This window comes from Macaca thibetana, chromosome 6, assembly GCF_024542745.1.
Source record: "Macaca thibetana thibetana isolate TM-01 chromosome 6, ASM2454274v1, whole genome shotgun sequence".
Taxonomy (NCBI): domain Eukaryota; kingdom Metazoa; phylum Chordata; class Mammalia; order Primates; family Cercopithecidae; genus Macaca; species Macaca thibetana.
The window spans coordinates 1,195,287-1,216,707 of NC_065583.1; the positions used below are offsets into that span (position 1 = coordinate 1,195,287).

At 50.5% G+C, this 21,421-nt stretch overlaps 1 long non-coding RNA gene across 4 annotated transcripts in view; it reads left to right on the forward strand.

The window, feature by feature from the left end:
- LOC126956210 (uncharacterized) overlaps positions 1-21,421 on the forward strand; it is a 45,595-nt gene that overhangs the window by 18,749 nt on the left and 5,425 nt on the right. For 2 of the 4 annotated variants that reach the window (XR_007726252.1, XR_007726251.1), the window contains 2 exons: positions 7,467-11,523; positions 15,597-15,744. This is a non-coding gene — a long non-coding RNA (uncharacterized LOC126956210). The remainder of the gene's footprint in view (positions 1-7,466; positions 11,524-15,596; positions 15,745-21,421) is intronic. The other 2 variants (XR_007726254.1, XR_007726253.1) reach the window with 2 other exon arrangements.

Genomic DNA, 21,421 nt, shown 5'->3' on the forward strand with positions numbered 1-21,421 from the left:
ATTTCAGTTTCTCTTTGCAATTTCCTTTCCATTCCCAGAATTTTCCTTGCGTTTGTGGGAGCCATGGTTTGGGTCTCTTTTTCGTGGTCTTTTCCTTTCAGGAAACTGTGTTTCCTCGAGTGTCGAGTGGCTCTCGTGCTTCCGGTCGCATTTATGTGAAGGAAACTACTGGGATATTGGGGGCAGGACTTGTTGACTGACAGCCATCACCACAGTGCTGACTCTGTCCCTCAAGACCAGGAGTGTACTGGGCAGACACACTTCTCCTGGCCTTAGCCAGCCTGGCACTGCTGGGCCCCACCAGGCAGCTGGGAGGGCGCCTGAACTGCCCCTGGCTGGGTGGCCTTAAGGACCCCAGGGGGTGCTGCCAGCTACGATACACCCACTTTCTGCTTCTTTGCAGAAACCTTTATCGGTGAACTATCAGTGTCCCCTCCTTTGTATTAGGAGCCCATAGGGCCTGTATTCCTTTGCTGTCATTTGAACAGTATTTTGAGAAAACCATAGGCGCTCAACGAAGGCACACTGCTAAGTCAGTTGCCACTCAAGTTTCTGCTTTTCGGCCAGGCGCAGTGGCTCACGCCTGTAATCCCAGCACTTTGGGAGGCCGAGGTGGGCGGATCACCTGAGGTCAGGAGTTCGAGACCAGCCTGGCCCACATGGAGAAACCCTGTCTCTACTAAAAATACAAAATTAGCCAGGTTTGGTGGCGCACGCCTATAATCCCAGCTACTTGGGAAGGCTGAGGCAGGAGAATCGCTTGAACCTGGGAGATGGAGGTTGCATTGAGCCGAGATCGCACCATTGCACTCCAGCCTGGGCAACAAGAGCAAAAAAACTCCGTCTCAAGGGAAAAAAAAAAAGTATCTGCGTTTCAGCTTCCAAGATTTTCCAAGGTTGTGTTGCTGTTATTCCCTATTCTATTCCCACACTTGTAAGATTTTGTGTGTGTGTATGTATATACACACAATCATACACACACACACACATACCGGTTGTTAAAATGCTGAAATATCTGGTTAGTAAACAGAAGCTTCCCTGAGCTTCAGGTGCCCCATAGCCCCAGCCTTTTCCCTGAGACCCCAGCCCCCTACACTTTGTCCTGGGTGGCGAGTGTCTTCCTGCCGTTGGCGATTTCGAGCTCTTCCTCACGTGGGAAGGGAAGGAGCTGCGTGCATATGGGTGATCCTGAAGGCTTCACCTCCAGTTTAAAAAGGCTCCCTGGATGATTTTGACTACCAGCCAGATTTGCAAGCCATAGGACAGACAACAGGGCTAGGGTTCAGACTCTTCCACTTCCCACAAGTGGGGTTTTAGAGACGTCACCTCTAGTCTTTGAGTCTCAGCTTCTCCATCAGTGAAATGGGGATGAGGATCTCTTGCAGAGTTGGGAAGATTAGATGCTGTGTGCAGCGACCCTACCCAAGTGCAAGAACGCCCCTCCAGGAAGCTGGTGTCATATACATGATGGCCACCAGGTGGTGCCATCGGCATCGGTGAGGAAGCGCAGCCAGGCTCAGACTTGGGTGGCGTCTGCATCTCCTACTTAGCTTTTGCTTGTGTTGTTTTTTCTTTTAAAATGATGGCTCCCCCAGGAACACAGAATCAGAATTTCTGGGGTTGGGACTAAAACGTGTGTTTTAGCAAGTGGTTTTAGTCCACACTATGAAAATCTATGATCCACTGTTTTTTATAGAGATGGGGGTCTTGCTGTGTTGCTGAGGCTGGTCTTGAACGCCTGACCTCAAATGATCCTCCCACCTTGGCCTCCCAAGTGCTGGGATTACCGGCATGAACCACCGTGCCCGGCCTCTTGAGACAGGCTGATCTAGAGCGCCAGGCAAGGGGGCTCTCTGGAGTCATGGGTTCTTGCCCTTGGCTCTCCCTGGCTTTGGCACTGGACCTCCATGAGTGAATGAGCCCCCAGGATTGATAGGATGGCCCCTGATGGAGCCCACGTCCTGGCTTTAATCTTGGCTGTCCCTCCATGACACTTCTGTGCACATCCTCCAGCCCCATCCATGCACAGCATCTGCGGTGAGGAGAGGCCTGGACCCTGCAGCCTGCGGGGAAACGCCACTGGATAAGTGACTCCTACCGCGGAACACCCTTCAGCAGCAGAAAGCAAAGGAAGGCGTGCCAGGAGGTGCCACAGTCCAGGTCAGAGATGAAGGGACCTGAGCTCAGGTGGTAGAAGGAAGGGAGGAGAGGAAGACTCAAGAAGCTTTCAGGATGTGTGGGGCGGGGAGGAGAGGGATGGGTCTGGAAAAGCCTCACTCCTCCAACTGTGGTTCAGGGCCAGCAGCAGCAGTAGCCGGGCTTCTTACAAATGCAAAATCCAGTCTGTAGCCCCAACTACACAGGAGGCTGAAGCAGGAGGATCACTTGATCCCAGGTGTTTGTGTTCAGCCTGGGTAACAGTGAGACCCTGTCTCTAAAAGAAAAGAAAGGAAGGGAGGGAAAGAGGGAGGAGAAAGAAAGAAAAAGAAAGAGGGAGGGAGGGAGGAAGAAGGAAAAGGAAGAAGGGAGGGAGCAGGGAAGGAAGGAAGGCAGTGAGTGAAGGAAGCAAGGAAGAAAGAAGGGGGGAAGGAAGGAAGGAAGTGAGGGAAGGAAGCAAGGAAGAAAGAAGAAAGGAAGGAAAGAAGGGAAAAATAGAGAAGAAAGGAGAAAGAAATCCAGAATCTCGGGCCTCCCAGGTTTGCTGAATGAGAACCTGCATTTTAACAAGACCTCCAAGTGATTTGCACGTGGCTTGAAGTGTGCAAAAGCCCTGGTCTAGAGTGTGCAAAGCCCTGGTCTAGAGTACCAACTAAGATGCTGGCTGTTATGAGTGGGCAACAGTGACATCACCCATGGCAGAGGATGGAGGAGGAGGAGCAGCAGGAGAAGGCCAGGGATGGTGGGGAGGGGAGGTATCTGAGTTCCACTGGAGTCTCCAGAGTTGGAGGGAGCCTGAGGTGACCAGGTGCAGTGTTTGGGAGGAGCTGGGCATGTGCCTGAAGCTAGGGGAGGGCAGGGCCTTGCAGGAGGTGCAGGAGTGGGAGCTGGGGGCACACCTGTGATGGCTGGAGTCCTGAGTGCAGATGAAATCTCTCTGGGAAGTGGGGTAGCAGTGACAGTGCCCAGATGGCCAGTGATATGGATGGAGTGGATGTGAGCTCAGTTCCTTGACTCCATGGTTAGTGTGGTCTGCCCAGGGCCCTCCTCAGAGTTGCCTGGCCCTTGTGACAACTTGTCCACCTGACACCTCCACACAGTGCTTCACTGGCTTGCAGTCCCCAGCGGCACTCCTGGCCTTCCTCCTGCAACCTAAGTCGCTGCTGTCTGAGGCGTCCCCGCCAGGGAACGGCACACCACACCTGCTCGCTTCTGCCAGAATCCTGGGCGGTCAGCCTTATCCCCAAGCCTCATTGATTCTGTGCCCCAAATCCATCCACTTCTCTTCATTCCACTGCCACCACCCTGGTCCAAGTACATCATCTTGAATCAGATGACACAAAGGGCTGTCCCAGGACCCAGCGCTGACCTCTACAATCTCCTCTAACCACCGCAGTCAGAGGGACTGTCCCAAAATGCTAATCCACTCCCACGTACTTCCATGTGGGCATCTCCGGTGGCTTCCCATTGCTCTCAGAACAAAGCCCAGACTTGTCACCAGGACAATGTTGCTGCCACAACCTCTCCAGCTCTGCCTGGGTCTCTCCCCGTGGCTCTGGCACCAGCCTCCCCCGTGACCTTCTGCCTCCAGCCAGGCCGGCTCTTTTCAGCCCCGGGACTTCCTGTGCACCCCCAGATCTCCGTAGTGGGCTCCTTCCCTTCCTCCCCACCTCAGGGAGGCCTTGCGCATCATTTCCATTCTCAGCACCATCCCCCACAAGGGACCTGCGCTGCAGCGATGCATCGGCTCATTGCCCTGGTTACTGTCCGTCTCTCCCCACAACTATCAGCTTCCTGCAGTGAGGACAGCGGGACCAGACACGCATGTTCACTCTGGTGTTGAGTGGCCGGCCAGTGCATTCCATAATCCAGAGAAATCTCAGGTCCCTGGGGCTGAAGGGGTTGGGAAAAGCTTCCTGAAGGTCCTTCCTGAGATAAAGCTGGAAAGAGGGGCAGGGTCTTTGTAAGTACAGACTATTTTGGGCAGAGTCGAGGGTGAGAGATGAGACTGAAGCATGTGCACAGGAGATGAAAGAGACCATCCTGGCTGCAGGGGGCTGTGGGATGACAGCAGGGGTCAGGATGGGAGTGCAGAGGGCCTCCAACACCAGCGTGGCGAGGCTAGATCCAGCAGACCCCAGAGGCCTCTGACAGAGTCCAGGTAACCCTGAGCTCTGGCCCCGATGTCCTGCTCCTGACCTCTGCGCCCTGGGCCAGCCCATATCCTGACTCACACTGGGCCCCATTCCCATCTGACCTCACTTCGGCTTGCATCTTCGTCAGTTTTCTGTTGCTACATAGAATATCACAGACTGAGTAATTTACAACGAAGAGAAATGTATTAGGCTAGCAGCGCAGGAGGCCAGGAAGTCTGAGCTCAAGGGGCCAGCATCTGGTGAGGGCCCTGCTGACGTGTCATCCTATAAGTGGAAGGACGGGGTGTGTGTGCTCCAGACACAGAGAGCACGAAGGGACTGAACTCTGATAACAAACCTACTCCCATGATGATGGCATTAATGGACCCGGGAGGGCCCAGCCCTGTCAACTCATCACCTCTTAACGGTCCCGCCTCTCAGTGCTATTGCACTGGGGACTAAGCTGCCAGTACAGGAACTCTAGGGGACACTTTTAAGCCACAGCTTCTCTGTCCCGACTCCTGTGGCCTTCCTGACTTTCAAGCCCCCCATTCTCCAGGCCAGTAATCACAACTGTCCCTGTCCCATCACGGGCCGTCAGCCCCTCCTCCACCCAGCCCAGAATCAGCAGCCAGCAACTCTGGGCATCCTGGCCTGCCTGCCTGGCCCTTGGGACGCTTTAGCCACGCTCTGAGCCCGTTTCCTCATCTGTAAACTGGGGTGAAGGCATTTCCTCCCTGAGCATGTGAAATGTTTTTCCACCTTCCTGCTTCAGACCTTCTGGACCGGGGGGGAAGAGGGGACCTCCCGGGGCTGACTCAGGACCAAAACACAGTCCCCATCAGCTCCAATTTGACCCCAGATGTGTCTCTCCTTGAATACAGCGGGACAGGCGGCTCCCTTCCTCACCACCTCCCCTTAGAGCCCTGGGTTCTTATCTTGAGTGCAAAGCAGGGCCTCGCCCTGGGGCCCCAGGACACCTCTCCTCCCTCCCATTAGTCCTCCCAGCTCATCTCAGTGCTCCACCAAAGGCTGAGCGTGCTAGCTGTCTACGGGCACCTGCCCAGGGCTTCCCGGCTGTGGCCAGGGCAGGAGGACAAGACGAGGAACAACCCACTCCGCCCGGCCTTCTGGCTTCTGGAAAGCCCCAGCCCAAGCTGCCGCACCCGCCTCCCCAGCAGCACCATAGCCTCACCCACAAACACTGTCTGTTGCCACCCATTCCTCAGCCCTGCTTCCTCCTCCAGGAAGCCTCCCTGGTGACCCCAGCCCCCAGGAAGGAGGAGCGTTGATCTTTATGCAGAATTGCAGAACTTCTAAAATTTTATTTTTGAGACAGAATCTTGCTCTTGTCACCCAGGCTGGAGTGCAGTGGCACAATCTCAGCTCACTGCAACCTCTGCCTCGCAGGCTCAAACTATCCTCCCACCTCAGCCTCCCAAGTAGCTGGGATTACAGATGCCCGCCACTAAACCCAGCTAATTTTTGTATTTTTAGTAGAGACGGGGTTTGCCATATTGGCCAGGCTGGTCTTGGACTCCTGGCCTCCCAAAGTGTTGAGATTACAGACGTGAGCCACCGCACCCAGCCTCAGACTTCTTTTATAGATTCATGCTTTGCTGAGCGTAGGGTCGCCCCTTTGTTTCTGGCCGAGTGCCCAGTGCTTGGGGACTGCCGTGAACCCCTCCTCTGCTCCCTGTGCACAGAAGGGAAGCCTGGCTGAGCGCTCGACCGCTCATTTTCCGGACAGGGTCAGGCAGGCGTACCTGGGAACAACCACACGGGCCTGTGGCGCGACTGAGGGACAGGTCTGGGAACCGTGGAAGCGCATTAGGCCTGAAGCTCAGAATACAGAAGCTTGAGCTGAGTACTGGGCAGCCATGGAAAATGCTGCATCCCTACTCTGCCTGGGGAACGAGGCAAGGCAGAGAGGACTCTGCGTAGTGGCGTCTGTGCAGCCTGTCCGCAGCCACAGGGCTCTGGACGGGTGTTGTCTGGGGAGAGGGAGCCAGTAGCCGTGGGGGAAGGTGCTGTGCCTGCCAGACCTGCAGCTCCTAGCCTGAGCCACTTTTGGACAGGTCTCCCCCGACCCCGGAGCCCCAATCCACAGTCCCCAGAGTGCCCTGTGCTGATAGCTTTCCTGGAGGGCGTGAACCTCGCTGAACGTTACCAGGTGGCCATCGGGTTAGCATGGACAAGTCCAGCCTGGAGCTACTGAACTGGGGACACACTCCAGTCCAAGGCACCTTCTCTTGACTCAGCCACGTACAGCAACTGCCTGGACTGTGGGCCGGCTCGCGTTTGGACAGGGCCTTTTAGCCTCCCCCTAGCCCAGGCAGGTCAGTTTGCAGATGAGGAAACTGAGGTTACAGAGGTTGACACACGATTCTCCAGGGTGTTATGTGGCAGACGTGTCTTCACTCCCCTGCTGCCTGTCCCTGTCGTTTCTGGGTGGGGAAGGTGACGGGGGTTTCCTGGCAGGAATCAGTCTGGTCCCTACAAAGGGCTGAGGCCATGATGCTGGGGCTGAGGCAGATGCCGGCCAGCAGGCTCCCTAGGGCAGAGAGGACCACACGGCACGCTCAGTGGCCAGAAGCACCAGTGCCAGGGCGAGCAGCCTGTCAGCAGCAGGGAGGTGGGGTGCACCTAGTGTGTCCAGAGTTTGTCCCTTCCGGTGGGTTCGTAGTCTCGCTGACTTCAGGAATGAAGCTGTGGACCTTCGTGTTGAGTGTTAAAGCTCTTAAAGGTGGTGTGTCCGGAGTTCCCTAGTCTCATTGACTTCAAGAATGAAGCTGTGGACCTTCGCACTAAGTGTTACAGCTCTCAAAGGTGGCACAGACCCAAAGACTGAGCAACAGCAAGATTTATTGTGAAGAGTGAAACAAAACTTCCACAGCGTGGAATGGGGCCCTAGGGAATTGCTGCTACTGGCCAGGGGTGGGGTGGGTGGCCAGCATTTTTATTTCCTTATTTGTCCCTGCCCAAGTCCTGCTGATTGGTCCATTTTACAGAGCGCTGATTGGTCCATTTTACAGAGTGCTGATTGGTCCGTTTTACAAACCTCTAGCCAGCCACAAAGCGCTGATTGGTGCATTTTTACAGAGCGCTGATTGGCACATTTTACAAACCTCTAGCTAGCCACAGAGCACTGATTGGTGTGTTTTACAATCCTAGCTACAGAGTGCTGATTGGTGCATTTTACAATCCTCTTGTAAGACAGAAAAGTTCTCCAAGTCCCCACTCGACCCAGGAAGTCCGGCTGGCTTCACCTCTCACTAGGGGCACCTGCAGGAGACACAGCAGATGTGGGCATCTTTGGTGAGTAGCCACTCCCTCTTATGGTGGCTCCCTTAGGGTTCTCTCCTGTCCCACTCTCAGTAGATGGGGTTCCAGCGAGATGGCCCTTTCTATGCCCCACACCAGGCCTGGGGCCGAGGCCTGAAGGCTGACCCATAGCATTCCATTCCCTGACAAAATTCCTACTGCTGAGGTGGGCACGAGTTCAACCCAGGATGACAGACACCATTCAGGGACTTTTGGAGGGACTGTTTTCTTCGGGTTTATTGAGCTGGGTGCATGGAAGTCAGCAGTGCTGGGGCCTGCGAGGGTGAGGCCAACACGAACTGCAGCTGAGCTGGGGGAGGTGGCGGAGCAGGGGAGGCACAGGCCTGGGGTCGGGGACGGGGCCCTGGCCAGGGATGCCCAGCGTCTACACATGGGGTCCTTTGTCTCAGATCCCATTTTCACTGGGTTTCCATCCCCACCAAGTAGAGTCCAGCGAGGCTCAGAGCCCAGCAGTCTGAGGCTGGAGCATGATGTCCTGATGGAGTGCAGCAGCAGGAGGCCATGGGGGCCTCCAGGTGGAGGAGGGTGGACAGAGGGTGGCCTCGGAGGTGCATGGGGCAGGGGCAGGGAGAGTCGGGGGCCTGAGCCAAGACCACGTTGTTGAAGGGACCTGAGGCACAGAAGACAGGTGCTGGGAAGGGCCAGGGAGTCTTCCAGAGTCAAGATCCCAGAGCCTCCACCTCACACCCAATGCTGAGATTTGCAGCTGGGAGTGGGCTGGAGACAGGAGGGGACCTGGGAGGAGGGCTCTGATACTTTTCTGAGGAAGCCAGCTTTGTCGGGGGCTGCGTGAGTCGTTTGTTCAACCAACCTCAGACCCGTGCCCACCCCTGTGAGGTGGGGGGCGTGGGACCTGGGTTAGACCCAGGTCTGATCTTGCCCTCCAGACCCCACGAGGATAAGGGGAGGCAGGCCTGGTCCTCACACCAGGCGCCCAGCATCCTGCCAAAGGCTTCGAAGCCTGCTCTGCCCAGGCTGTGCTGGGACTGACCACCCCGCAGTGAGGGTCTGTTTCTACCCTCTCCTGCAGAAAGGACAGAGTCTGTCTAGGGACAGATGTGGAGACCCTGAAAGGTGCAGCAGCAGGATGGGCCTGGGTGGGAGGAGCTGGAGGAAGCTGGGCACCAGCTGTGAGCCCCACCTCACATCTCCAGCTCACCTGGACTTCTCAGTAATCCCTCAGGCTGGGCTGGACTGGGCTGCAGACGGGGCCCCAGCTGCATCAGCAGGCAAGGCCTGCTCTGGGGCAGGCTGGGAAGCCCTGGCTTGTCAGAGAACTGAAACCACACTGAGCAGACGTGGCTGCAACCCGTGTAGAGAGAGAAGAGCAGCTTCCAAGGCTACTGACTTTGTGCTCAAACCCCAGATGACTCTTACAGACCCTGCTAAGCCTCTCCACCAGGCTGCGGCTTCCACGGGGAGGAGATGCCCCATGGCTGATGCGACAAGTTACCACAACTTGGTGGCTAACACAAGTTTATTCTCTACAGTTCTGGAGGCCACAAGTCTAAAGTCAGTTGTACGGGGTAAAGTCAAGGTGTCAGCAGGGCTGGTTCCCTCTGGAGGCTCCAGAGGAGAATCTGCTCCTGGCCTCTGCCAGCTCCTAAGGGCTGCCAGCATTCCTTGGCTTATGGCCACATCCTCCAGTCTCTGCCTCCCTGGTCACATCGAGTTCTCTTCTGTGTAATCTCTCTTCCACCTTCTCTTCTGTGTGTAGTCTCTCTTCCTCCCTCTCATAAGGACACTTGTGATTATATTTAGGGCCCACCTGGCTAACCCAGGACAACCTTTCCATCCCAAGTTCCTTAACTTGGCCAGGTGCGGTGGCTCACACCTGTAATCCCAGCACTTTGGGAGGCTGAGGCAGGTGGATCACTGAGGCCAGGAGTTTGAGATCAGACTGGCCAACATGGTGAAATCCCATCTCTACTAAAAATACAAAAATTAGCCAGTCGTGGTGGTGCCTGTAATCTCAGCTTCTCGGGAAGGTGAAGCTGGAGAATCCCTTGAATCCAGGAGGTGGAGTTTGCAGTGAGCCAAGATCGTGCTACTTCACTCCAACCTGGGCAAGGGAGTAAGACTCCATCTCAAAAAAATCCTGGCAGGGCCTGTAATCCCAGCACTTTGGGAGGCTGAGGCAGGCGGATCATGAGGTCAGGAGATCAAGACCATCGACCATCCTGGCTAACACGGTGAAACCCCGTCTCTACTAAAAATACCAAAAAATATTTAGCAGGGCGTGGTGGTGGGCGGCTGTAGTCCCAGCTACTTGGGAGGCTGAGGCAGGACAATCGCTTGAACCCGGGAGGCAGAGCTTGCAGTGAGCCAAGATTGCACCACTGCACTCCAGCCTGGGTGACAGAGCGAGACTCCGTCTCAAAAAAAAAAAAAAAAAAAAAAAAATCCTTACCTTGATCACACCTGCAGAGCTCCTTTATGCCATATAAGGCAAGGTTTGCATGCTGCAGGGATTAGAACTGATGTCTGTGGGACCACTGTTCAGCTGACCACTGTCCCTCCCTGGGGAGACCCAGCCTCACCTGGAGCGTCCTTTGTTTCCACAGACACTCATGGTTGGGCTCCTGGGAAAAGACTGCTCTCAGAATATGCAGCCTCCAGGGCTGAGCAGGCCCCCCCCACGTGGCCTGCGGAGCCCAGGAGCTTGGTGAACCACCGCTGGGGCAGCAGGGGCTATGTGGCTCCCGGAGAGTGGCTGTGGCTCCCCATGATGCTGCGCCTGGAAAAACATGATCCCACTCTCCCAAAGCAGGAGGGGATGGCTGGGGATGCACATTCCCAGGCCCAGGAACCTGGGACTTCCAGAAGGTTCCTTGGCACTTGGGTGCTATTGAGGCCTGGGCACCACTGGGGGGCCATTCTCTGCTGGCAAGCTTAGGGTCCCTCTGAGAATCACTCTCCTGGGGGCTGTTTACATTCGGAGCAATTCCTTCCTCTGAAGGTCTGGCCCTGAGGCCCTGTGAGTCCAGGGAACAGACGGGTGAGGCCCACAGCCTCTCTCCAGCCTGAGTGGGCAGCAGTGCGTGTGCAGGACACCACTGTGAATAAGGGACAAAAACCACGTCACCAAGGAGCTGAGCACCTGAGGATGGGTCAGGGAGGACTGATCCCCTCCGCACCCTCATCAGAAGAGCACAGGTGAAAGCCCAGCTCACTGCCAGAAGCAAGAGGGTCAGAGAACGGAGAACAATGTCACTGATCTGCTGTGGCTGCCACCCCCGCTCTGCAGACCCAGGTGGCCTCTGCTCCCCCAGGTGCTCAGGGCTCGCCTGCCTCACCTCAGGATTCTCCATCTTGGCCGCTCCAAGTCCTAAGGGAATGTCTCCCCGCTATGATCTCTTACCCAGTCAGGTCACAAGCAGCGGTTCCCTGCCCATGAGAGAGGCAGGCCTGAGACACACCATGGGGCTGAACGTCCTTGTGCTTCACCACCGACTCCTGCTGGGGGCCAGCTTGGTGGCCATCCATCGCCTCCCATAGGTGCTTCTCTTTACTGACCACATGTCTTCCCCAGGGCCCCACTAGCTTCTCTCCTGGGGATGGTGGAGAAAGGGGAAAGAGCTTCCCCGTTGGGGGTTGGGACGTGAAGTCCCATTGTGTCCGGCATTGGTGGGTTCTTGGCCTTGCTGACTTCAATAATGAAGCCGCGTACCCTCGCGGTGTCACAGTTCTTAAAGATGGTGTGTCCGGAGTTTGTTTCTTCTGATGCTCAGACGTGTCTGGAGCTTCTTCCTTCTGGTGACTTCATGGTCTCACTAACTTCAGGAGTGAAGCTGCAGACCTTCACGAGTGTTACAGCTCATAAATATGACACGGACGCAGAGTGAGCAGCAGGAAGATTTACTGCAAACAGCGAAGACCACATGCAGTAAGCAGACCCCAGCAGGTTGCCACTCCTTGCTAGGGCGGCCTGCTTTTATTCCCTTATCTGGCCCCACCCACATCCTGCTGATTGGTCCATTTTACAGAGAGCTGATTGATCCACTTTACAGAGAGCTGATTGGTCCGTTTTGACAGAGTGCTGATTGGTGCGTTTACAATCCTTGAGCTAGACACAGAGTCACAGAGTGCTAGTCCTCCAAGTCTCCACTAGGTTAGCTAGACACAGAGTGCTGATTGGTGCACATATGATCCTCCGGCTAGATACAAAAGTTCTCCAAGTCCCCATCCAGTTCAGGAGCCCAGCTGGCTTCACCCAGTGGATTCTGTACTGGGGCTGCAGGTGGAGCTGCCCGCCAGTCCCCAGCCGTGCCTGCACTCCTCAGCCCTTGGGCTGTGGATGGGACCGGGTGCCACGGAGCAGGGGGCAGCGCCCATCGGGGAGGCTCAGGCCTCACGGGAGCACACCGCAGGGGTAGGAGCTCGGACATGGTGGGCTGCAGGTCCTGAACCCTGCCCCGCCTGGAGGCAGCCAAACCGCGCGAGAATTTGAGTGCAGCGCCGGCAGGCCAGCACTGCTGGGGGACCCGGCACAACCGCCGCAGCTGCTGGTCCAGGTGCTAAGCCCCTCACTGCCCTGGGCCGGTGGTGCCGGCCGGCTGGCTCCAGAGAGGGGCTCCCACGGTGCCGTGGCGGGCTGAAGGGCCCCTCAAGCGCTGCCAGAGTGGACGCTGAGGCTGAGGAGGCGCTGAGAGTGAGGGCTGCTAGCACTTTGTCACCTATGAATGCCACTGCACTCTGGCCTGGGCAACAGGTGAGACCTTGTCTGTATTTCAAAACAAAAACAAACAAAACCACAGAACAGTTTTCTCTCCTTTCCTACCAGAAAGCCCTTCCCTTCCCTCCGCACATGTAAAACTCTTCCTTCTTTAAGCTCTAGCTTTAATGTCACCTTCCCCAGAAACCTACCCCGGTGGCGTCTGAAAGGGTCCCCCTCTCTTCCCTGGGGTCCTGCAACCCACAGTCAAATATCAGGCCTTTGTATCAGAGATGCTCAGTGCCTGGCTAGAGCCTAATTTAACAGTCAGGAAGTAGGATGGAAGTCCAAATTAGAGCAGATCACCCATGGAACAGAGCTGATACAACTCTGTAAAGGAGGATAGGTTGAAATGTGGCAAAAACGTTTAAACAGTACACCAGCCGGGTGCAGTGACTCCCATCTGTAAGCCCAACACTTTGGGAGGCCAATGCTGGAGGATTGCTTCAGGAGGGGCTCAAGACCAGCCTGGGCAATATAGTGATGTTACCGGTGGAGGGTCTTGACTACGAGTTGTCCAGGTTCTTGGTGTTTTCAACGTGAAATTGGACAAAATGCACAAAGCAATGAAAGAATTAAGCACAGATTTATTGAAACGAAAGTACACTCCACAGAGTGGGAGTGGGTTCCAGTAAGTGGCTCAAGAGTCCTGGTGACAGAATTTTCTGGGGTTTAAATACCCTCTAGAGGTTTCCCATTGGTTACTTGGTTATACCTTATGTAAATGAAGGAGTGGCCCCTGACCAGTCTGACTGATTGCAGAAGGCAACCCAGGCTGAAGTGCAGTTACAGAGTTATACCCTGTGCAAACGTCTGATTGGTTACAGGAGGGGACCAATGAGAGGCTGAAGTTAAGTTACAAAGTTTTACCCTATGCAATTGAAGACCTGGCCCATGACCAGTCTGATTGGTTGCAGAAAGGGATCAATCAGAGGCACTTTCCATTTTTCATCTGCCTCACAGAAAGGTGGAGGCAGTTGCAAAGGGAGTAGCCTCTGATCCTTTTGTTACTTGGGTGTGGAAAGTTGGGGTTTTCATTTTGATTCAATTCTAGGAAGTCAGCACTAATTGGCCTTAGGTTCCCTGCCTCAGGGAGACCCTGTCTCTACAAAAAAATACAAAAAAATTAGCCAGGTATGGTGATGCACGCCTGTAGCCCCACCTATTTGGGAGGCTGAGGCAGGAGGATTGCTTGAGCCCAGGAGTTTGAGAGTGCAGTGAGCTGTGATTCCACCACTGGACTCCGATCTAGGTGACAGAGTGATACCCTGTCTCTAAAAACAAACAAAAATGTCGAGCGCGGGGTCTCACGCCTGTAATCCCAGCACTTTGGGAGGCAAAGGCGGGTGGATCACGAGGTCAGAAGATCGAGACCATCCTGGCTAACACGGTGAAACCCCATCTCTACTAAAAATACAAAAAATTAGCCGGGCATAGTGGCGGGCGCCTGTAGTCCCAGCTACTCCAGAGGCTGAGGCAGGAGAATGACGTGAACCCCGGAGGTGGAGCTTGCAGTGAGCTGAGATTGTGCCACTGCACTGCAGCATGGATGACAGAGCGAGACTCCGTCTCAAAAAACAACAGCAACAACAAAAAGGGTACATAATTGGTCCAATACTTTCACTTTTTAGAACCTACCCTTTGAAAGTAATCCTTAAAAATTAAAACAAAATGTTGAAGAATTATACCAAGAACAGCAGTCTCTTCATTTCCTGTTCTTCTGTTTGATTCTTTAGGCATTAACTTCCATATCTCTAAATAGCAGCTTCTATTCTCGTTCTTGATTGTTTCATTTTAAGCTGCATTTATTGTGTTTCCACAATCCAAGATGAAAATTAGACTCTTTCCTTCCCTCTCTGTCCCTAACCCCCACACCCACTTTTAATCCCTCATCTTCCCAAGAATATGCAGTTTTAATGGCATTTTGGCTAGATTGTAATGGCATTGTGAATATGTAAATGCTATTCACAGCTGAACCATGTGGTACTGTAATTACTTTCCATGTCCTAGAACAGCTTTTGTTTGTACTAGAGGCAATGACTGTCATCTATTTCTCTCTGTATTTATCACTAATTTTTTTTTTTTTTTGAGATGGAGTCTCTCTCTGTTGCCCAGGCTGGAGGGCAGTGGTGCCATCTGGGCTCACTGCAGCCTCCACCTCCCGGGTTCAAGTGATTCTCCTGCCTCAGCCTTCTCAGTAGCTGGTATTACCAGTACTCGCCATGACACCTGGCTAATTTTTATATTTTTCATAGAGACACGGTTTCACCCTGTTGGCCAGGCTGGTCTCAAACTCCTGACCTCAGGAGATCCACCTGCCTCAGCCTCACAAAGTGCTGGGATTGCAGGTGTGAGCCACCGCATCGGGCCACTTATCACTAATTTTATCCCCGAACGTTTCCCTGGTTAGATAAATCTACTTTCAGTTGCATAAAAACACATTAGCTTCCTTTGCAGATTTAACTTCTTGAGGAACTCTCTCGTGAGGCCTCCTGCTCTGCTCGTGTCTGGATAGGTGACCCTCGTGCTCGGTACTAGCTTTCACCCAGGCACCTCCTGTCACCCTCCCTCAGGGCCTCTCCTTTGCCTCACTCCTGAGCTCGAGTCTCTTTCTTGGACTCTATGACTCCTCTTTTCTGTTTTTTTCCCCCTGTATTATTAACACATTCTATAGTAGCTTCTAGAAACCAGAAGCATAGGAGATAATTATTTTGAGAACCTGTATGTCTGCAAATGTCTTTAATCTACCCTTATACATGATTGGTGGCTTTCCAGGATATATACATCTAAGTTGCAAGTGTTATTTTTCCCCATAATTCTGAAGATGCTTGCTTCCTTCCAGAGCTGCTGTGAAGACATCTGAAGCATTCTGATTGATCTTTCTTTTATGGAAACTGTTTTATTTCCCCCCCTTTTTATCTGGGAGCATATAAAATATGTGCTTTTCATTCAATGTGCTAACATTTCATAGTGATGTACTTTAATGTTGGTGTATTTTCATCAATTGTGCAGAGCACTTGTTCTGGGCAGTGCTTTTTTTTCATTCTGGAGACGTATGCTTCTGGTAGTTTCTTGACTATTTATTTGGTATCTCTGTCTCCTCTGTTTTCTCTGAAACTCCTGTTATTCAGATATTAGACTTCTTGGGCTGGATTAGCAATTTAAAAATCTTTTCTGCCCCTCATATTTTCCATCTGTCTGTTGAACTTTATATTTTTGTGATGTTTTTCTTTTCTTTTTTTGAGATGGAGTTTCGCTGTTTCACCTAGGCTGGAGTGCAGTGGCACAGTCTCAGCTCATTGCAGCCTCTGCCACCCGGTGTGTCCGGAGTTGGTTCCTTCTGGTGGGTTCCTGGTGTGGCTGAGTTCAAGAATGAAGCGGTGGACCTTCGCGGTGAGTGTTACAGCTCTTAAAGATGGCATGGACCCAAAGAGTGAGTGGTAGCAAGGTTTATTGTGAAGAGTGAAAGAACAAAGCTTCCAGAGGTGGAAGGAGACCTGAAGGGTTGCCAGGGCTGGCTGGGGGATGGCCAGCTTTTATTCCCTTATTTGTCCCTTCCCATGTTCCGTTTTTGTCCTATCAGAGTGCCCTTTTTTCAATCCTCCCTGCGATTGGCTACTTTTTTCTTTTCTTTTTTGACACGGAGTGTCACTCTGTCACCCAGGGTGGAGTGCAGTGGCACGATCTCAGCTCACTGCAAGCTCCACCTCCCGGGTCCACGCCATTCTCCTGCCTCAGCCTCCCGAGTAGCTGGGACTACAGGCGCTCACCACCATGCCTGGCTAATTTTTTGTATTTTCGGTAGAGAGGAGGTTTCACTGTGTTAGCCAGGATGGTCTCAATCTCCTGACCTCGTGATCTGCCCTACTCAGCCACCCAAAGTGCTGGGAATACAGGCGTGAGCCACCGCACCCAGCTGCAATTGGCTACTTTTAGGATCCTGCTGATTGGTGCGTTTTACAGAGCACTGATTGGTGCATTTTACAGAGTGCTGATTGACACATTTTACAATCCTCTTGCTGGCTACAGAGTACTGATTGGTACGTTTTTACAGAGTGCTGATTGGTGCATTTTACAGTCCTTTTGCTAGCTACAGCGTGCTGATTCGTGCGTTTTTACAGAGCACTAATTGTTGCATTTTACAATCCTCTTGCTAGCTACAGAGTGCTGATTGGTGTGTTTTACAATCTTGGCTACAGAATACTGATTGGTGCATTTTACAACACTCTTGTAAGACAGAAAAGTTCTCCAAGTCCCCACTCCACCCAGGAAGTCCAGCTGGCTTCACCTCTCACCAGGTTCAAGCAGTTCTCCTGTCTCAGCCTCCCTAGTAGCTGAGACTACAGATGTGTGCCACCACACCCAGCTAATTTTGTATTTTATTTATTTATTTATTTATTTTTGAGACGGAGTTGGAGTGCAATGGTGTGATCTCAGCTCACTGCAACTCCACCTCCCAGGTTCAAGTGATTCTCTTGCCTCAGCCTCCTGAGCAGCTGGGATTATAGGCATGCACCACCACGCCCAGCTAATTTTTGTATTTTTAGTAGACAGGGGGTTTCATCATGTTGGCCAGGCTAGTCTCGCACTCCTGACCTCAGATGATCACCCAACTTGGCTTCCCAAAGTGCTGGGATTACAGGTGTGAGTCACCACACCTGGCCCACGTATTTATTTTCTAAAAACAGGTTTTTTTCTCTGTAGTTTCTCACTCTTTTATTTTTATTTACTTATCTACTTATTTAGAGACCGAGTTTTACTGTGTCACACTGGAGTACAGTGGTGCAGTCTCAGCTCACTGCAACCTCCACCTCAGCTTCAAATGATTCTCATGCCTCAGTCTCCTGAGCAGCTGGGATTACAGGCATGGACCACCACGCCCGGCTAATTTTTGTATTTTTAGTAGAGATGGGATTTCACCATGTTGGCCAGACTAGTCTCAAACTTCAGACCTCATGATCTGCCTGCGTTGCCTCCCAAAGTGCTGGGATTACAGGTGTAAGCCACCGCACATGGTCTCACTCTTTTATTAAAATATAAAATTCTGTTCTTGAATCATGGATGCACTACCTCCCTGGGTATATTAATAAGAGGATTTTTTTTTTTTTTTAATGGAGTCTCGCTCTATCGCCCAGGCTGGAGTGCAGTGGTATGATCTCCGCTCACGGCAACCTCTGCCTCCTGGGTTCACGCTATTCTCCTGCCTCAGCCTCCTGAGTAGCTGAGACTACAGGCGCCTTCCACTACCCCCGGCTAATTTTTGTATTTTTAATAGAGATGGGATTTCACTGTGTTAACCAGAATGGTCTCGATCTCCTGACCTCGTGATCCGCCTGCCTCGGCCTCCCAAGGTGCTGGTATTACAGGCATGAGCCACCGCGCCTGGCCATAAGAGGCTTATTTTTAAAGCCTTTCTTTCCATGTGTGGTTTCTGCCTCATTCAAGCTCTTGTTTGTTTGTTTGCCTGTTAGTTTTGTTCTCTAGACTTGATATAAGAAGCTTTCCTCAAATGTGTGGTAATCTTTAACACTCCATTCACATTCAACAATGGGGAAAAATAGGATGGAGGATTTGCAGCTCTAGCCATGACAGAGAAACAAGAATTGGATTCAGCTTTGTGTTTTAGACAGCAATAATATTGTAGAAAATAGATGGAGTAAAACTGCAGAAATGTGACTTTGAAAGAAGAGAAATATATGTGCTAAGTTCCTTATTAATCCTAGCTTTTTGCCCGGGAGAACTTTCCAAACAGTAAGCCAAAATTTAGCCGGGAGTGGTGGCATGCACCTGTAATCCCAGCTACTCAGGAGGCTGAGGCAGGAGAATCGCTTGAACCTGGGAGGCAGAGCTTGCAGTGAGCCGAAATTGCACCATTGTACTCCAGCCTGGGGGACAGAGCGAGACTCCATCTCAAAAAAAAAAAAAAAACAAAAACAAAAAGAAGAAAAAAAGAAAGGGTTAATAGAAACAAATCCAAAGATGACAAAGATTATAGAATTGGCAGCTAATGTTTTTTGACCAGCTGTCACAAGAAATTCAAGGATTTAAAGAAAAGCGTAGAAATAGTAAACAGATGGGGACTCAGCACAGACATGAAAGTGTGAAAAAGAAAAATTAGAAATTCTAGAACTAACAGATACAATATCGGAAATTAAAACTTCACAGGATGGACTTAGGAAAATCAATAGTGCAAAGAAAGGATTAGCAAATCTGAAGGCAGGTCAATAAAAACTATCCAATTTAAAGCCCACAGAGAAATACAAAAAGAATAGAGCTTTGGTGGTCTGCAGGGACATATCAAGCACTCTAAGCAAATGTAATCAGAGCCTTAGAAGGAGATATATCGGGGCAGAAAAATATTTGAAAAAATGGTTCCAAATTTTTTCTAATTTTGATAAGAATTGCAATCCATATATCCGAGAAGCTCAGTAAACTCCAAGCAGTATGAACAGACACCCCAGCCACATTAAAGTAGAATTGCTGAGTAAAAAAAAATAAATAGAATATCTTGAAAGAAGTCAGAAGAAAAGGATGCAGTACATATAGGAAAACAACAGTAGGAATGACCGTGTTATTCTCACCAGAAATAACAGAACTCATAGAAAATGAAACAGCTCCTTTGAAGTTCTGAAAGAAAAAAAAATCTATTAATCAGAATTACACATCTATTGAAAATGCCATCAGAAATGAAGGTAAAATAAAGATATTTTAAATGAACAAAAGCTGAAATAATTTACTAACAGAAAATCTACATTACAAGAAATATTAAATAATTTTTCAATATGAAGAGAAACAGTGCCCGATTGTCCGTTGTTTAATGAGTTGCCTTCAAATATTTGTCAAAAATTAGTTCTCCCAGTATATGTGCGTCTATTTCTGCACTCTGTTTTCCATTAATCAATTCTTTATTATGCCAATCCCACACAAGTCTGATTATATCGCTTTGTGATAAGTATTGAATTTAGGTAGTGTTACCCTTCTAACTTTGTTCATGTTTTTCAGAATGACTTTGGCTCTTCTAGTTGCTTTTAATTTTCATTTTTTTTCTTTCTTTCTTTTTTCCTGAGAAGCCTCTAATCTCTCGTAGGTGCTTTTAATTTTCTTTTCTTTTTAAAATTTTTAATTTTTAATTTGTATTTATTTATTTATTTTTATTATACTTTAAGTTCTAGGGTACATGTGCACAATGTGCAGGTTTGTTACATATGTATACATGTGCCATGTTGTGACTTTTAGAAACAACTTTTCAATTTCTATATTTAAGAAAACCTACTGGATTTTAATTGGAACTGCATTAAATCTATGGATCAATTTGGGGAGAATTAATATGTTAATTTGCAATTCATTGTTAATATATGGGAATAAAATTGACTTTATCACCTTGATCTGGTTGTATCCTGCAGTCTTGCTAAATTCATTTATTAGTTTCAGTAGCTTTTTTGGAGATTCCACCAGATATGTTCTAAAGTATATATACATTGTGGAGTGACTGAACCTAGATAATTAACATATGCATAATCTCACAGTGATTTTCTGTGGTGAGAATACATCCATTATGTTAGCATTTTTAAGATTACAATATACTGGCCGGGCGCGGTGGCTCAAGCCTGTAATCCCAGCACTTTGGGAGGCTGAGGCAGGTGGATCACCTGAGGCTAGGAGTTCAAGATCAGCCTGGCCAACACGTTGAAACCCCATCTCTACTAAAAATACAAAAATTAGCCGGGCATGGTGGCATGTGCCTGTAATCCCAGCTACTCGGGAGGCTGAGGGAGGAGAAACGTTTGAACCTGGGAGGCAGAGGTTGCAGTGAGCCCAGATTGCGCCACTGCACTCCAGCCTGGGTGACAGAGTGAGACTCCATCAAAAAAAAAAAAAAAAAAAAAAAAGACAGAAAGTGAAAAGACAACCCACAAAATGGGAGAAAGAAATTGCAAATCACATATCTCATAAAAACCTACTATCCAGAATATATATAAATTACTTCTTTTAGGAAATATCTATTCAGGTCCTCTGCCCATTTAAAAAACTGGGTTATTGTCTTGCTGTTGAGCTGTTTGAGTTCCTTGTATATTTTAGATGCCGACTTTGTAGCAGATGAGTAGTTTGCAAGTGTTCTCTCTCATTCTGGAGATTGTCTCTTCACTCTGCTGATTTTTTCCCTCGCTGTGCAGAAGCGTTTTAGAGCTGGGCGCAGTGGCTCACACCTGTAATCCCAGCACTTTGGGAGGCTGAGGTGAGCAGCCTGCTTGAGCCCAGGAGCTCAAGACCAGCCTGGGTAACATGGCAAAACTCTGTCTGTACCAAAAAGAAATTCAAAAAACAAAACTCAGCTGGGCATAGTGGCATGCACCTGTCCTCCCAGTTACTTGGGAGGCTGTGGTGGAAAAATCACCTGAGCCGACTAAGAAAGAAGAAAAGAGAAGAATCAAATAGACACAAAAAAAATGATAAAGGGGATATCACCACTGACCCCATAGAAATACAAACTACCATCAGATAATACTATAAACACCTCTACACAAATAAACTTGAAAATCTAGAAGAAGGCTGGGTGCGGTGGCTCACGCCTGTAATCCCAGCACTTTGGGAGACTGAGAAGGGCAGATCACGAGGTCAGGAGATCAAGACCTCCCTGGCTAACACAGTGAAACCCTGTCTCTACTAAAAATACAAAAAATTAGCTGGGCATGTTGGCGGGCGCCTGTAGTCCTAGCTACACGGGAGGCTGAGGCAGGAGAATGGTGCGAACCCAGGAGGTGGAGCTTGCAGTGAGCCGAGATGGAGCCAGTGCACTCCAGCCTGGGCGACAGAGCCAGACTCCGTCTCAAAAAAAAAAAAAAAAAAAAAAAAAGATAGAAGAAATGGATAAATTCCCGGATACATACACCCTCTCAAGACTAAACCAGGAAGAAGTCCAATCCCCGAAAAGAACCATAACAAGTTCTGAAATTGAGGCAGTAATTAAGAGCCTACCAACCAAAAAAAGCCCAGGACCAGATGGATTCACAGCCGAATTCTACCAGAGGTACAAAGAGGAACTGGTACCATTCCTTCCAAAATTATTCCA